We start from the raw sequence: 12,528 nt of genomic DNA, 5'->3' as shown, positions 1-12,528 counted from the left end.
TGTTGAAGCTCTACACCCCTCCCACACACCATGTAACTGTATTTGGGGATAAGGCCTTCAGGGAGGTAATTAAGGTTAAATGAGGTCATAAAGGTGAGGCCCTGATCCCACAGAATTGGTGTCCTTATAAGAAGAGGAAGAGACACCAGAGACCTCTCTCCACCCTCACACAGAGGGAAGATACAGTGAGAAGTCACCATCTGCAAGCCAGAAAGAGCTCTCACTAGAAACTGAATCTGCCAGCACCTTGATCCCAGAACCATGAGAAAATAGATTCTGTTATTTAAGCCACCCATTCTGTTGTATTTTGTTAAGGCACCCTGAGAAGCCTAATACAATAGTATTCACTCTTTTTCTATTTTTATTTTTAAACCAGTATAACTCTATCCTGCCGTATCTCTGTATCTTTGCAAATGTCACAACTGTACTGCTAAAAGAAAAGAGCCTCAGATTTGGAAGATGTGTTTTAAAGTCCTGCCTCCAGCAATGCCTAGCTACTGTATATACTATAGTTATATACTGACAGAGATGCTCTGCAGGCTCACACAGGATCTGCAGAAGGGCCGGCCTCCCCTCATGCCTCAGAGCCTCTCTACACCTCTGGCTTTTGCCAGTCTCCTACATTTAGCCAATGAAAAGAATTTCAATCTGGAAGGAACAGAGGCTCGTTCTGATGGTCTTGTGAGGCAAGGGGATTGAGTTCGCCTGGGAGGAGTCAGCAGAGGGGGCCCATCACTTCTGCAGTGACCAGGATGTTCCCACTCTGGATCTCCATCCTGGGTGTTACAATGCTGTGGGTTTGTAGCAAGGCTGTAGCCAACCACCAAAGTGCCTACTTGTCTTTTGCTCTTTCCTTCTCTCCCTCACAGTCTAGAAAATAGCACCTTGCACCACTGTCCTTGAATAACCTTTGTTTTTTTTTTTTTTTTTTGTCTTATGGTAAGCACCTAGGCAGGAGGAGAAGGTGAGGATATTTTTCTTGATTATGAAAACCTATATCTATTCTTTGTGTCCATGCATAGCTTTTATCCCCTAAATCGATCTGTGTACTTTCCACACTTGACTCTTGTGGACAATAATTTTCCAGTAGGCAATTGTTGCTCTTAAACAGTAACCTAATCATGTACATGAAATATATATGTGCACTTCTAAATATACAATAATGTTTAAAAATAAAATCATTGTGAATGAGGGAGAGAGAGAGAGAGGACTGATGAAGAGGGTTGTTTCCAATTTGAGGGCACCTCCAAGATAGTGGACACTCATAAGCTCTAAACCGTGGGCCCCCCTTGGCCTGTCTGTCTCTTTCTGGCCACCTGCCCGCACATCAGGAGGGCTTCAGGACCATAGGCCTCAGTCTCGCATTCCTGCTGGCCCTGCATTGCGGCTGCCACTGGGCCACTCTGCTGGCCCTGCATTGCGGCTGCCCTGGGTCCAGCTGCATTCCTCAACCACAGAGCACTCAAGACTTCCCCTGTGACAATCCCTGCTACTGCAGGCCCTGCCAGAGCCAGCTTCTGTCCACAGGATTGAGGCCCAAAAGAAGGAAGAAGAGTGGTCCTTCTGTCTGCCCCCAGCTTCTAGGCTGAAGACAGGAGTTAGGGAAGACAGGGAGGGGCAGCATGTGGGCCTTAGTGGGATAGTGGCCGTCCCCACACCCCTGGTGGCTGTAGGCAAGCTCCTGGGAACTCGTGTGGGAAGAGGGCAAGAGTGCCAGCACCAGCCTCAGTGCCAATCAACATTCTCGGTCACCAGCTGGAAGGGAGTTAGTGCTGCCCCGAAATCGCCTATGTCTTGAACACCTTTCTACCCCCACAAAGCATCTCATGATATCTTCATCCTCAGGGTCCTTTAGGTGGGCAGCCTCTCTCCTCAAGATGCTGTCATTCATTATCTGCAGTCCAGAGGGCGGGGTCCGCATAGTTACAAGTCCTCCTGCCTCCATCCCCCTCCCTCCTTGTGTGGGTTTCAGCCTAAATCCTGTCATCCACACCAAGGGACTCCCACTAAAAGATGACTTCAGGGTGTGCAGCCATCCAGGAAGCCTGTATCAGGACAGGTTGAATGAATTCCAACAGAAATAGCAAATATGCCTTTGAAAGCTCATTGCCATTAGTTCCCAGGATTTCAAGTATTTACCTCTTCTAAGAACTCATTGAACTTGGTAAAACCTAGCCAAGAGATCTTGGGATACAAAAGGTTACAAAAACAGTAAGAAAAGTAATCACAGGAATTGCAGATTTGGACTCATATTATCATACTTTGGTCTTAGCTTTGAAAGGATCAGTTACTGGATTAAATCATATATTGTATTTATAAAATTACAGAAAATAAAAACAGGTCTGTGGGTTTTAAAGCATCGGAAAACCTATGAAAGACAGGAGAGTTTACCGGATTGTGAATTTTGTCTGTTTTAAGTCATTTATGTGCTTTGTCAATTTAATTCCCATGAAAAAAAGGGTAGGGTTATTTCAGGGGAGGTAGTCGTGAATCTAGAGTAGCTTTCACTCACATCCAGTCTTTGAATAAGTATCTATAAAGTGATTAGTTTTGTTCAGACTAAGAAGGAAACATCATCTGTGTACATAGGTTGAAAATACACATGAGGCAGCAAGCATGTAAAGTGAAAATCACCATATGAGACTCTAACTGCTAAGCTGAGAGTGTGTGTAAGCTGCAATGGAGAACAGAGGAGGCCTGAGAAGTCAGAGTATTCTTCCTAATAAGAATAACACCAAAAAAACCTAACATTTAATCTTTATGTAAGTATATTTTCTCATTTGAGATTTATAACATGAGAGGCTAGAGTCCATATAATAATTTTTAATTTACTCAAAAAATTGTGAAGCTCCACAGCTCCAAGCTTTTATAGACCACAAAACACTGGAGCCTGGCTTGGCTTTGCCGTCCGGTCTATCAATTCTGGAGCTGTTCCTTGCTCTTTTTCTCAAGGATCCACCTTAAATTGGGCTAGATTATGAAGGATGAGATCAATGCTGTATTTAATGCAAAAACTGTCTTTTTTTCCTAAGAAACCTAAATGTATAGTCGTAGCATGAAGCAAACAGAAAGGACATAATGTAGACAGTTATAAATTTTATCTGAAATTTTAATGAACCATTTTACAAAATTTTGGCAAATGCATACATCTGCAAGGTTCTAATTCATTATTTATACATTAGGTGTGTAATTCAATATTTCTGAAAACTCACTGGGACAAGGATTATCTTAATCCTTTTCTACTTCCTTCCCTCTAGGTGAGAATATCCAGGTATCTTCTTTCTAATTTTCTGGTGAATTTCCCCGAGATTCGTAAAATATGAAAATATTTATACCTAAAAAGGACCTGAAACGAGTTTAACACTAAATGTATTAGAATATTAAACATAAATTAAACACATGAGATCTACGGAAAGCATATATGTCTTGTGAATAGGATGTGAAGGTAGATTATGGGTAGCGACAGAAGAAGAAGGCACTGATGATGGGGCCATGAAGTTCTATCCATTTGTCTTGACTGTGCTGCAAATTTGTTCCAAGACTTCTGGCAGCCAGGTATTACAAAAAAAAAAAATTGTTGGCTCCAAAACTGTCATCACCAAAGAGAGTAAACACACCAGAGACACACATGGGGCAGGGTTTTTCCAAGCAACAGGTTCTAATATAAAATTATAACAAACGGATTTTATAATTCAACTTGGAGAATCAATTTGTTTTTAAGGAGCCCAGAAAATGTGGCACAAAATCACAGTTCATTTTAAACTAATTATAACACCTAGGCTACATTGATGTGTGTGTGTGTGTGTGTGTGTGTGTGTGTGTGTGTGTGTGTTTTTCCACCGAGACACAGAAAGCAGTAGGAGCAAGTCAAAATATTGGTTTTCCCAGAAAGAGAAAGACAAATGCCATATGATATCACTTATATGTGGAGACTAAAACATGACACAGATGAACTTATCTACGAAACAGAAACAGACTATGACATAGAAAACAGATTCGTGGTTGCCAAGGGGGAAGATGGATGGGGGGAGGGATGGATTGGGAGTTTAGAGTTAGCAGATGCAAATTATTACATAGAGAATAGATAAACAACAAGGTCCTACTGTATAGCACAGGGAACTATCATCAATATCCTGTGATAAACCATAATGGAAAAGAATATGAAAAATAATATATATATATGTATAACTGAATCACTTTGCTGTACAGCAGAAATTAACACAACATTGTAAATGAACTATACTTGAATAAAATAAATTTTAAAAAAAGAAAAAAAGAAAAATATTGACTTTCCTCTTAGGATATGCACAATAATTCTTCTCTTTCTCACACACTTTATAAGATTGATTGAAATACAATTGGCTGATAAATAGCTTAGATGCCAAGATAAAGAAATTAAACCTTCTTTTTTGTCACCATTGAGTCTTACCAATTAGCAATGCCTTAGACATAATGAGTCAACAACATTTAAAGAATTAAATCCCTGACTATATTGTGTTAAATTGAGAAGAGATGAGGGACAGTACAGACTTTTGAATGCTAATTAAGGTCTCAGCTCTTTAATCTTCTGATAAAACATAGGAAGAAGAAGCACCATAGGGGTATCAGCATAATGATGTCCAGCCACACTCTTCTCTGGCATGGGCTTCTTGCTCGGAAAGACTAACCTGGACATGGTCCCAGCTAGGGCCAGATCAGGGTGTTTATACAGACTCTGAATACGGAATTCAGAACAGAGCCATCTCCTAGTGTTTTAGCCACTATGGAGTTATAATAAGCAATCTTACAAGACTACTGTGACTCATTTGTTGAGGATATAACTCAGTAGAGAACTAGATTGGGAGGGGGGTCATTGAGGGGCCTGGAAGTAACAGCCAACATTACAATAAGCTTTTAGGTGGCATCAGCAAAACAAGGTCAGAAATCTTTACAAGTTTTCTAACAATATGTTTGCTACTTTGTTATTAATAAGATGATACTTGCTGTACATTTTGGTACCAATAAGAACCCTCAATCAAGCTTGTTGCAGCAAATTTTGCAGAAATAGGGATAGTGAGTACAAGAGAAGTTCCATTGGAGTGTGGGAAGAAAACATTAGAAATTCTAAATTTTAATTTAGATTTTAAAAATGTAAAATAGGTGGCATTATAAAACACTCTATAGTCTACATTTTTATTCTAAAATATTCCGTGGTTGTTCTAATATAAAAATATTAGAACTTATTTTTACGTATTTTCAAAGTTTCACCACTGCTTTCCTTTCATTTTATGTTTATAATGTACATAATATAGAAGTAAAATAATAAGATGATAATAAAAGATAACAACAACAGCCTGAACTTGTGAGATATATATATATTCCTCATAACAACTCTATTTGGTACATAGTATGTCTTTCATCCTTTTTAAATGAGGAAGCTGAGACACAGATTTATTAAATATCTTGCTCAAGGTCACACAGCTGGGGAATGACAGATCTGGAACTCAACCCTAGGCAGTTTGGATCCAAAGCTGGTCCTCCTAACCACTAAAGATGTGAGTGTATATAATTTATAACCAGTACATATACATATATTGAATGATATGTGCTTAAAATTTATTAATATTCTTTATGGTTAGAAATGTTTGGAGAACACTTAGAAGATTGATGGAATTTTGTGTGTTTAAGATTATTCATCCAATGAGGATAACAAATTCATAACACAGATGTTTTCAAATACTCAGTAGGGTGTACTAGGTATTTGGTGAAAGGATAATAATAGGATTGCTTTTTTTAAATGCATGATTCAATGCATCTGTTAGTATTTATGAAGCACATGCTCCCTGATCGGCAGCACTAACCTAGAAGCTGTGGATAATACTCAAGAGATATAACACAGAACAAAACACCACCACCGTCATCTCTACGTTCCACTTTACCACTGAGTAAAGGAGGCAGAAAGTCAAAAACTCCTGCCTGCTTCTACTCACTCCCATAAAAGTATAAAGTTGTAGCACCAAGATTATATTTGGCCATCGGATTGTTTGATGCAGCACCTGTTCATTTCAACATTAATAACTTGGTTATAATTCTGAGAGACTTGGAATTGAATGACTAATATATGTAAAAGGAATAAAGATCTCAAATTGCACAGGAATAGCTTACATAACGTCTGGTTGTAAGTGCTATTAAAAGTCAATGTTAATATGTAAAAATTATAAAGTTCAGCAAGGCTTTTCATTGGGAAATAAGAGCAGATATACATATTTTTTCTCAAAGTTAAATTCTTATAAGTATCTTATTGCCATTATGTGTATGTGTACATGCATTGTAGTGATTATGGTCACTAAAGAAAACTTATTGTGAATAATTTTTTATTATGTTCTCGATATCGATTCCCTTTCTCCCCTCAAAAATGCCTAGACTTTGGAGGTGACTGCTTCACACTCTTTCTAAGCCATATTATTTTAGGAGACATTATCTCAACACTCAGTTCCAGAGATGAGGATGCAATTTCTTAAAGTAATTACTCTATATCAACTCCCTAGCCAAACGATTGTATTGGGTTTGGACATCTAATTAATGTCAGGTCAGAGACAAGAAGATATTTACTGGTGGCTTCTGCAATGAAAGCTGCCTCTCTTCATCCGAGTGAATAAAAAGTATATTCTCTTTTTCTTGGTAGTATAGTATGAGGATGTTTAAGTCTAAGCTCAAATCGGCATTATTTATAAAATAAAAGAGGACAACATGAGGTTAAACTTGTCCTATAGACGAAAGCAAAGCATATAAAATAGATAGGATAGGATCTGGTGACTTAGAAAACTTCACAGTGAAACCACACCTGAAGTCAAATGAATTTGTATTTTTGTATTTTTGGTTATTTGTATTTTTGGTTATTGTGAGTAAATAAAATTCGTTTTTATTGATTAAATTATTGTTAGATATTTATATTTTTGTTATTTAAGAATAAAAAGATTCAAGATTCTTGACATGACACAGTAACTGGTTTTGGCCTAGTCCTCCTCTCGTAAACAATTATGAGCTAATCATGCCCAGCTGTGAACCTTGAAATATTGGAACCTCACTAGGTAAGACTCATGACTACCCCAGCTTTCTACCTGAGGACAATTTCCTGACCTAAGTGCAAAGGGCTGTGGTCCAAGCAGATGACTGTAGTTGGACTGAACTGTGGAGACAGAGATCAGAGTTTGGGGCAGATTAAATGGCTGGGGTATATGGGGCAGAGCAGCAGAGAAAAGTGAGGTGAGCAGGGCAGGGCCTCCAAAAGTCAGGTTGTTGGGGGATGCTCCTGCAAGTCCTTGACTGAGAGTTGGACTGCACATACACAAAGCAATACATTACACAAGGCTAATCACAAAGAAACTGTTATATGACTCACAGCAGAACAGAAACCCTAGAGGTTGAGCACTGCAAAAGGATGCTAGCATTCTACAGACATTCATAAACGTTATCAACACCACAGGCATCAAAGCGACAGCCTTTAGGTTAATAGCCTTGCACAAGAGCAGTGGTTGGCAAACTACAGCCCAAATTCCAAATCTGGCCTACTGCCCTTTTTTTTTTTTTTAACATGTGCATGTTTTTTTTTTTTTAAATAATTAATTAATTATTTTTTTTTGGCTGGGTTGGGTCTTTGTTGTTGCGCACGGGCTTTCTCTAGTTGCGTCAAGTGGGGGCTACTCTTCGTTGCGGTGCATGGGCTTCTCATTGCGGTGGCTTCTCTTGTTGCGGAGCACGGGCTCTAGGCACACGGGCTTCAGTACTTGTGGCACGCAGGCTCGGTGGTTGTGGCCTGCAGGCTCTAGAGCACAGGCTCAGTAGTTGTGGTGCACGGGCTTAGTTGCTCTGCAGCATGTGGGGTCTTCCCGGACCAGGACTTGAAGCTGTGTCCCCTGCATTGGCAGGCAGAGTCTTAACCACTAAGCCACCAGGGAAGTCCCTGCCTGTTTTCGTAAATAGAATTTTATTGGAACACAGCCACCTTTATTTATTTATGTATTGTCTAGTTTTTGTGCTACCATGGTGGAATTTGAGTAGTTGCGATAGAAACCATATAAGTTTGCAAAGACTAAAATATTTACTGTGTGATAATTTACAGAAAAAGTTTGCTGAGTCTTGCCCTAGTATAAAGTCCACTTTTAGGCTTGCCTTAAGAAAGTCTAAATCAAAACCTAGATACGATTCTGGGAGGTGAGGCTGGGGGAAGATTTTTGGAGATTTAGCTCAGTCAGGTGAGAGAAGCTTAAGCTTTATCATGGACTTTTCACATATCTGCACTGACAAAATATAAAGTCAACTCTACATCAAGGTAAATATCAGTGTTTAACTGTATTACTGGACAAAAATTAATTATCTTCTTCTGAAGATAAAATCCAGAATATCTGTAATATATAAGTGACAGTGTCTAGCACAAAATAAAATCTTACCGGTATGCAAAGAAATGAAATGTATGACCCGAAGGTAAAAGAGTAGACAATGGTAGCCAATATCTAGATGGCTCATATGTTGGATATAATACTGTAAGGCAACTATTAAAAATACTATCAAAAAATTAAAGGTAACATGTTCTTAATTAGTGACGAGATAGGTAATTTTAGCAGAAAAACTGTATTATAAAAAAGCACCAGGGCTTCCCTGGTGGTGCAGTGGTTAAGAATACGCCTGCCAATGCAGGGAACATGGGTTCAAGTCCTGGTCCAGGAAGATCCCACATGCCGCGAAGCAACTAAGCCCATGCGTCACAACTACTGAGCCTCCACTCTAGAGCCCGTGAGCCACAACTACTGAAGCCTGCGCACCTAGAGCCCGTGCTCCACAACAAGAGAAGCCACCGCAATGAGAAGCCCGTGCACCACAACGAAGAGTAGCCCCGCTCGCCGCAACTAGAGAAAGCCCACGTGCAGCAGTGAAGACCCAATGCAGCCAAAAATAAATAAAATGAATAAATTTTTTAAAAAAAGAACCAAATGGAAATTCTAGAAGAAAAATTTCACTGGATAGACTTATCAAAAAAATGCAGATGAGAGAAGAAAGAGCTACTAAATATGAAATGATAGCAACAGAAATTATTCATTCTGAAAAGCTGTAAGGAAAAAAAAAGCTTGAAAAAACATGAATGGTGGGGGTCTCAGAGATCTTTAGAACAATATTAAAAACACTAACATGTGTATTGGAATAATGGAAGAAGAGTGTGAAAAAATGGAAAAAAACATTTAAAATTATTAGAAAAATTTAATGAAAGATGTGAAAAACCTGTATGTTGTAAATTATGCAACATTACTGGCAGAAATGGTAGAAATTCTAAATTAGTGGAAAGATATACCATGTCTATGAATTGAAACATTAAATCCTGTTGAACTGAAATAGTCAATATTCTTGTGATACCTGTTCTCCCCATATTAATCTATAGATAAAATGCAAACCAGGTTAGCATTCCCGTAGGATTTCTTTTTTTTTCTGTAAATTTACTAAACTGTCCCTAAAACTTGTATCTAAAATAATATTTTAAAAAACACTGGAGTGTAGGACTTAACGCTGATTTCAAGACTAACTCTGAAGCTACATTAATAAGGACAGTGTAGTATTAGCATAAGAATAGACATATACTGAAATAAATTATAAGAGAATCCAGAAATCTACTCAGACAAATATAGTCAATTGAAAACATACATAGCCATTTGACTTTTGAAAAAGATAAAAATGTAAATAACTCAATGTGTAAAAAATAATAACTTCAATAAATGGTGATAAAGGAATTGAAGATTATGTATATGTGTGTGTAAAATCAAACTTGACCCTTTTTTTAAAATTTATTTTACTCGAGTATAGTTGATTTACAATGTTGTGTTAATTTCTTTTTTTTTTTTCTTTTTGGCAGCACCACACAGCATGCCGAATCCTAGTTCCCCGACCAGGTATGGAACCCGTGCTCCCTGCATTGGAAGGGTGTAGTCTTAACCACTGGACCTCCAGGGAAGTCCCAAACTTGACCTTTTCTTTACACTATTCACAAGTGCTAATTTAAAATGAATCATAGACCTAAATGTAAAAGATAAAAGTATAGAACTTCTGGAAGATAATTTTTATGACCTTGAAATAGGCAAAATTTTCTTAGATAAGGCTAAAAAAATCCAAACATAAAAGAAAAAATTGATGTATTAGACTTTATCAATTTAAACATTTTGCTCTTCAATACAGACAGACTGTTAAGAGAATAAAAACTCAAGTCATAACTGAGAGAAAGTATTTGCAAAATATATATCAGACAGAGAAACTGAATCCAAGGTATATAAATGAAACAAACTAAATTATAAGAGTATGAACAGACAATTTTTTACAAAGCGTCAAAGAATTGAATAAGTTGATATACAAATGACAAATAAGCTTATGAGAACATGTTCAACATCATTAATTATCAAGCAAAGCAATTAAAACCACAATAAAATGCCATTTCCTTCACTAGAAAACTTAAGCATAATATTTTGGCTAATCACTAAAACTCTCTAAAAAATTATTCTGTAAGAGATTAATGATCTCTGAGTCAGAGTTGTGGCGTGACCTTTGCCACTAACTGTTTGATCTCAGATTCCCTGCATAAAATAAGAATTTTGGAGTAGACTACTTTTAATGTCTTTTCAAGATGATGGAATTTATGATTCCTTGGGCGATTTCCAGTTAATGTACTAGAGTAGAAAAAATAACATCTGATTATATTTCCTAACTTTTACAAAATAAGCCATTTTTAATATTCTACATACATTTTGTGTTGCTCCTTTCTTAAATTTGATTCCTAAATATCTTTTCAAATTGGTAGGTGTAATTCAACATATGTAAAATTATGGTACTATTACATTAAAGATTTCAGTAAGTGTAAAGACACCTGCTAAATATTAGTAATCTATGTTTTTTCTCAAATTGCTTTTAAATTTTATAATCTCATGTTTTATCTTTCACTCAGAAATTATTATTTCAAAATCGTTTTGGAATTCATTCAGCCTTTTTGTGGGTTATTGAACCATGAACATGTTGTTTTCAATAGTTAGCAAATTTTATCAGTATCCTTTATTTGTGGGCAGAGATATTCCAAAGAAACTTTGATGTGAATCAACAAAGTTGACAGGTTGCCTCCTCAGAAATTTGAATGCAGGTCTGAGGATAATGCTGAAGAAATGAAGCGTTCAGCAGAAAACAAGTCCTTTAAAATTTACTTTTATGCCAGATGAATTTCACAGATAACTCACTATGCCATTCATATTACTAAAAAATAACTTCTTAAATATACAATGGAACTAGTATTATGCATATAGAATTGGTATCAAAGAAAGATAGAGGAAAAGATGGAGGCAGAGAGGAGTGATTTTCCACCCATTCACTATTTTCTATCACTGATTAGACATTTGCCATAGACAAATCATCTTTATTGCCCAAATATCTTCTTATAGATTTTTGTTTCTTATATTAGTCTTGGGAAGCATGATAAGACTTTCTAGCTACTTTCTTGATACCCCATTTAGCTTTTTAGATCTTAACTAACAGGTCCTAAACTCTAAACTACATATCTAGAAGTTCTAAAACATGGTGAAACATATCTGGAAGTTTTATTCACCATGGCTGTCATTAAAAATAAAAACATTTGCTGAAAAAAAAAAAAACAAACATTTGCCTTCATGAAAGAAGGATGTCAGATGCTTCCTTTCATAATGTTCATTGAGGAGTTTCTGTGATCTATATAAACCTGGATTGAATACACTGCTTTGAGATATGATCTAGAAGGATCTCATTTTTCTTTACTGTGGAATTTATTGATTTCATAAAGGTAAAAATCTTTCCTATGTTACTATGAATCTATTTTGTTTTTGTATATACTAATTTTTTTAGGAGACGATAAGTGCTAGGAGTGATGGACCCAGATGATACTATACTATGTAATTATCAATTTGAAAGAGACTGAGAAGAAATGAAGGTTATCTGAACTGTGCCTTTGTTAGGCAGATATCATCAACTCAATGTATACTTGTATCAGTTGAAATCCTGGATGAGAGATAGCCCTTGAAACTACACAGATAACTTGCTGATTAATCACAGAAATTAATAGACACCTCAAATAATTGTGAAATGAGAATAAGTAGAAAATATTTGTGTTTTTTTTACTGTACTTATGGGTATTTTTTGTAGTCACATATATTCTCTTATCTAATATTAGTCTGTTTTCTTCTTATTCTCTCTTTCTTTGTTATCACCTAGTAAAAATATCTTTTTATAATTACTACATCGTGGCAGATGCATGTCCATTCCCACACATTACCTCCCAAATTTTATCATTAACCGTAAGACGTAAATAGTATTACCCACGTTTCACAAAAGAGGAAATAGAATAAACAAAGAACTAGAATGAAGTTTTAGCACCAAACTGTCTGACTCCAAACATACTGGACTGGGCTGCTTTTGCTCTAACGATTTAAAACCTAATTTAACAACACAGGCCCTATGGTACACCTGCAAAATAGACAATTTTAGTCCATGGCA

The 12,528-nt window shown here is 36.8% G+C and overlaps 1 protein-coding gene across 1 annotated transcript in view; it reads right to left on the bottom strand.

Annotated features, from left to right (window-relative positions):
* The window catches only part of LUZP2 (leucine zipper protein 2), a 446,993-nt gene that overhangs the window by 73,746 nt on the left and 360,719 nt on the right, over positions 1-12,528 (bottom strand). The window lies entirely within an intron of this gene.

Source organism: Balaenoptera physalus, assembly GCF_965194825.1.
Source record: "Balaenoptera physalus genome assembly, chromosome: 10".
NCBI classification, from domain to species: Eukaryota; Metazoa; Chordata; class Mammalia; order Artiodactyla; family Balaenopteridae; genus Balaenoptera; species Balaenoptera physalus.
Note: the sequence above shows the minus strand (reverse complement) of the source record. Positions and strands in the feature narration are given on the sequence as shown.